This window comes from Ochlerotatus camptorhynchus, unplaced genomic scaffold (assembly GCF_037179485.1).
Source record: "Ochlerotatus camptorhynchus isolate MF236.1 unplaced genomic scaffold, CSIRO-AGI_Acam_v1.1 ptg000696l, whole genome shotgun sequence".
NCBI classification, from domain to species: domain Eukaryota; kingdom Metazoa; phylum Arthropoda; class Insecta; order Diptera; family Culicidae; genus Ochlerotatus; species Ochlerotatus camptorhynchus.
The window spans coordinates 452,438-458,437 of record NW_027041172.1 but is presented as its reverse complement, the minus strand read 5'-3'; positions in this window follow the sequence as shown (position 1 = coordinate 458,437).

The following is a 6,000-nucleotide window of genomic DNA, read 5'->3' as shown; positions in this document are numbered from 1 at the left end:
ACGAACCCCTCATTTTATCGTCAAACTATCGAAAGCGAATCAAAACAAACATTGTGTAATACTAGAATTTTGACTAGAATGGGATACGTTAATCGATTTGCTTGGGACCAATAGGCTAGTCAAGTAGTGAGCCAATTTAAAATTGTTAGTTTCCAACTTAACTTTAACTAAACCTTCATCAAACTTTAACTATACCTCAACTTAACTTATCTTATCTAGCTAAACTTTTATTTAATTTGACTAAACTTTAGCTAATTAGCTATTAACATGTAATTAACTTTAACATAACCTTAACACTTTAACAAATTAACTTAAGTTAATTTTGGCGAAATCCAGGCTTAACAGGAACTTCCAAATAGTGTCAAATTTCAAGGAATTCCAAGAATTTCCAAAAACTTTACTAATTTTTAACTTATCTTTAATAAAACTTAATAGTAATTAACATAACTTAAAGTTTTACTTAATTTCATCTTATCTTTGACTGACTTTTACCAAAATTTTAATTTAACTACATCATAACATTAGGTTAACTTTTATAAATCGTTAACTTTAACGAAACCTTCCTACTTTGTTAATTTTATCATAACAAGAACAATTTTTTTATTAAGATTATTATTTTTATAGTCATTTGAATGCTCTCGGGTCATTCGTGAATTTAATTTTTATCTTAACCTTCCCTAAACTTTAATTTAACATAGACTTTATTTAAACTTAACATGAGTTTATCTTTTACCTTAAAGTATGTATATAACTTTATCTTATTAACTTAAGTTTACTTTAACTTAACCTTATTTTTAAATTAAATTTTTTCTAACCTTTCGAATTCGGATTTGGATTTCATTTCGGAATCCGGCTTCGGACTCCTTTTCGGGATCTGGCTTCGGACTCCCTTTTGAGATTCTGCCTCGGACTCCCTTTCGGCATCTTGCTTCGCACTCTCTTTCGGGATCCGATTTCAGATTCCCAGTTGGGATCCGTCATCGGATTTCCCTTCGCGATCCATGGTCGGATTCGCCATCGGGATCTGTGTTCGGATTCCCCATCGAGATCTGTGGTCAGATTCCCCATCGGGATTAGTGTTCAGATTCCCCATCGGGATCCGTGTTCGGTTTCCCGTCGGGATCTGTGTTCGGATTCCCCATCGGGATCCGTGGTCGGATTCCCCCATCAAGATCCGTGATAGGATTCCCTATCGGGATCCGTGGTCGGATTCCCCATCGGGATCCGTGGTCCTATTCCCCATCGGGATCCGTGGTTGGATTCCCCATCGGGATCCGTGGTCGGATTCCCCATCGGGATTAGTGTTCAGATTCCCCGTCGGGATTAGTGTTCAGATTCCCCGTCGGGATCCGTCTACGGAATCTCCATTGGGATCCGTCTATGGAATCCACATCGGGATCCGTCTACGGAATTCCCATAGGGATCCGGAATCGGACTCTCTATCGAAATCCGGAATCGTATTCCCTATCGGGATCCGGAATCGGATTCCCTATCGGGATTTGGAATCGGATTCCCCATCGGGATCCAGAATCGGATTCTCCATCGGGATCTGGGATCGGATTCCCCATCGGGATCCGGAATCGGATTCCCCATCGGGATCCGCAATCGGATTCCCCATCGGGATCCGAGATCGGATTCCTCATCGGGATCCGAGATCGGATTCCCCATCGGGATCCAGAATCGGATTCCCGATCGAGATTCGGAATCGGATTCTCCATAGGAATCCAGAATCGGATTCCCCATCGAGATCTGGAAACGTATTCACCATCGGGATCCGGAATCAGATTTCCTATCGGGATCCAGAATTGGATTCCCCATCGGGATCTGGCATTGGATTCCCCATCAGGATCCAAAACCGGATTCCCCATCGCGATCCGGAATCAGATTTCCCATCGAAATCCGGAAACGAATTCCCCATCGATCGGGATCATGAATCGGATTCTCTATCGGAATCCGGAATCGGATTCCCCATCGGGATCCGCAACCGGATTCCCCATCGGGATCCAGAATCGGATTCCCCATCGGGATCCGCAACCGGATTCCCCATCGGGATCCAGAATCGGATTCCCCATCGGAATCCGGAATCGTATTCCCCATGGGAATCTGGAAACGAATTCCCCATCGGGAGCCGGAATCGGATTCTCTCTTGGGGTCTGGAATCGGATTTCTCATTGGGATCCAGAATCCGATTCCCCATCGAGATCTGGAATCAGATTTTCTATCGGGATCCGAAACCGGATTCCGTATAGGGATTTGGCATCGGAGTCCCCGTCGGGATCCGGAATCGGATTTCCCATCGGGATCCGGAATCGGATTCCCCATCGGGATCCGGAATCGGATTCCCCATCGCATTCCCCGGATCCGTCTACGGAATCCGTCATCGGGATCCGTCTACGGAATCCGTCATCGAGATCCGTCATCGGGATCCGTCTACGGAGTCCGTCATCGGGATGCATCTATGGAATCCGTTATCGGGAACCGTCTACGGAGTCCGTCATCGGGATCCGTCATCGGGATCCGTCATCGGGATCCGTCATCGGGATCCGTCATCGGGATCCGTCAACGGAGTCTGTCATCGGGATCCCGTCAACGGTATCCGTCATCAGGATCCGTCTACGGAATCCGTCATTGGGATCCATCTATGGAATCCGTCATCGGGATCCATCTACGGAATCCACCTACGGATTCCGTTATCAGGATCCGTCTACGGAATCCGTAGATTAATTAAATTAAAAATAATGTTCCAAATCGGATTCCCTATCGGGTTTTGGCATCGGATTCGTCATCGGGATCCGTCTACTGAGTCCGTCATTGGGATCCGTCTACGCAGTTAGTCATCGGGATCCGTCTACGGAATCCGTCATCGGGATCCATCTACGGAATCCGTTATCGGGAACCGTCTACGGCAGTGATTCTCAACCTTTTTGCTACAGCGGTGCATATTGAAATTTTCTAAAAAAGCCGCGGCGCACCAATATTAAATAGAAAAACCCGAATTTATCCACCTATAGTGTGATCAGACCCTTCTTACTTATTCAAGTTTATTTATTTTATTGTCATTATCAGTGACCAAGCCCCCCCCCCCCCCCCCGTGTCATCCAGTGACGCTACGCCACTGCCTGGGGGTACCCGGAATATATCCGGGTGTAGTCTATTTGGTGAGGCTACCAATCACCTTATCATCGTATTTTAATGTGATTTAATGGGTTTTAATTCAATTCATATTCAAGCAACTTCCCCGGGGTACCCGGAACATGTCCAAGTGTGTCCAATGTGGTCTGGAACACTTAACACTACTTGCATTGATCTTATTTTTGAATTCTGTAGTAATTTGATGTGTCGCATGATGGTTTTGATACGTTTTCCGTTAAATCCAGCGTGAAGGTCCATATTCACCGGATCTTATTCCGGCCATATCTCCGGAACCGGTTCACCGATTCCAAAACCGTTCAATAGCGTTCAATGGGACCCCAAGACCTATCATTTGGCTCCGAGTTTGTCCAAATCGGTTGAGCGGTTGCTGAGAAACGTGAGCGCATTCATTTCGTTACATACACACACACATACACACATACACACATACACACACACACAGACATGTTCCGATCTCGTCGAGCTGAGTCGAATGGTATATGATGGTTTTGATACGTTTTCCGTTAAATCCAGCGTGAAGGTCCATATTCACTGGATCTTATTCCGGCCATATCTCCGGAACCGGTTCACCGATTTCAAAACCGTTCAATAGCGTTCAATGGGACCCCAAGACCTATCATTTGGCGCCGAGTTTGTCCAAATCGGTTGAGCGGTTGCTGAGAAACGTGAGCGCATTCATTTCGTTACATACACACACACATACACACATACACACACACACACACACACACACACAGACATGTTCCGATCTCGTCGAGCTGAGTCGAATGGTATATGACACTCGGCCCTCCGGGCCTCGGATCGATAATCGGTTTTTCAAGTGATATCTATACCCTTCTTTGTAAGAAGGGTAAAATGGGCGGATTTCTTTATAGAGAATGTAGTTTTTTTTGTTTTTATATAAGGGAAATGGATGTAATGTCAGCCTAAATGCCCATAATTTGGGCCCATACATAAATTCAGCAATCGACTAAATTTTCAATAACGACCGATGGGCCCAATGTTAGATCCATACACGGATAGAAATCTCCTTATACCTTTTGGCAAATTTATATTGCTGATTATTCATAAAATGTATAAGTCAACTATATAATAAGCAGACGCCTTGCAAAAAGTTAATGAAGATCATGTTTCAAATGAAATGTATAAGCGGTCACACATACCTTTTATGCATTCTTATAGGACCTATGTGGTTTGTCTTATGGAATGTATAAGGCTGATATTTCGGCAAAAATGTATAAGTGAAATACATTAATAAAATAATTGATTTTCGTTTCGTGTAGGCCAACATAAGAGCAATTTCCCCTACTTTTCCTACAATTTTACAACCTTTTGATCACCAAAAACGTACAAAATAAGGCAAATTCCCAATTTAAAAAGTGAAAATTCTGATGTTAGTCACGTTTGACAGATGTTTTACATTTTTATCACCGCTACGACAACAGCGCCACGGGTGACCGGTGGTTGGTTGGATTTCACTATTGCAGAGGGAGAGATTTGGGACCACTTCTTAACAACAGAAGTGAACTGAGGATATATTGAATTTTGTATTACCTATTTGAATATTAGGCACTGGTCATGAATGAATTTGGAAAAACTACGTTTCCTAGCTGGATTTTAATATATATATTTTTTAATGAGCCCGCGGCGCACCTGGGAAAGTTTCGCGGCGCCCAGGTTGGGAAGTACTGGTCTACGGAGTCCGTCATCGGGAACCGTCTACGGAGTCTGTCATCGGGATACGTCAACGGAATCCGTCATCAGGATTCGTCTACGGAATCCGTCTACGGAATCCGTCTACGGAATCCGTCTACGGATCATCAAGAGTCATCAGAATCCGTCTACGGAATCCATAGAATAATTAAATTGATTAATCTTTGCAGGAAGATGTTGATTATTATTTTAACAATCGATGAATTGCAATACATCTATCAACCATGCAACATTTAAAGAAAAGGGAATAATGTTCAAAAATTGGATCACATTTGGACTGTTGGTTCTGGATTATTTTCGATATGGATAATGCCTAAAGCTATGCAACGTAACTATTCGGTATTGTGGAATTTTATGCGATTTAAGTCAACAATAGAAGTAAAATATATACATTTTAGTTACGTTGAATCAGCTAAAAGAATCACTAAATGATCGTTCTTGCTGAAAACATTCATTTTCAGATGCATTTAACCATATTTTATGGGTGTGCAATAATTAGATACGATGTGTGCAATAATAGAATTTCAATGCAAATTATGCGTGCAACAATTGGGCTCTGAGGCGCATTCAAAAAAACTTATTACAAGGAAAGCTTTTATGAATATACACTGCTAATTAGCTCTGGAAATGCTTCATTAATCGCATTGAAAGTTTTTTTTTGAGGAATATATACTTCAAAAACGTTGTCAACCTTGTAAAAACGCGAAGTACCAAAAATTACGTGCTTAGTAGTGCAACAATTGGCAAATTACCCTACGTCTGTACACGTCAAAAAATTATTTTTAATTTCACATCAAAGTGGATGCACTTCAATCTTGTCGAAAATATGATGTAATATTACTTGCCAAAAAAGACAAAATTATCATTAATACAGTGCATAAACTGACATTACGTTGCTTTTAATGCAATTGTTTATTTTTTATACCCAAAAAATGCACGAGATTTTCGACATGATTGAAGGGCATCCTCTTGGATGTAATATCGAAATTTATTTTTTACCGTTTAGGTATGCATGGAGCACTTGGCCTAAAATTCATGATTAATAACTTTTTGCAAAGAAGTCGAATCGATTTGCGTTGCGTGCTTGCGTTGCGTGTGTAACGGAGTAATTCGTAGATTGCATACTGGCAACTG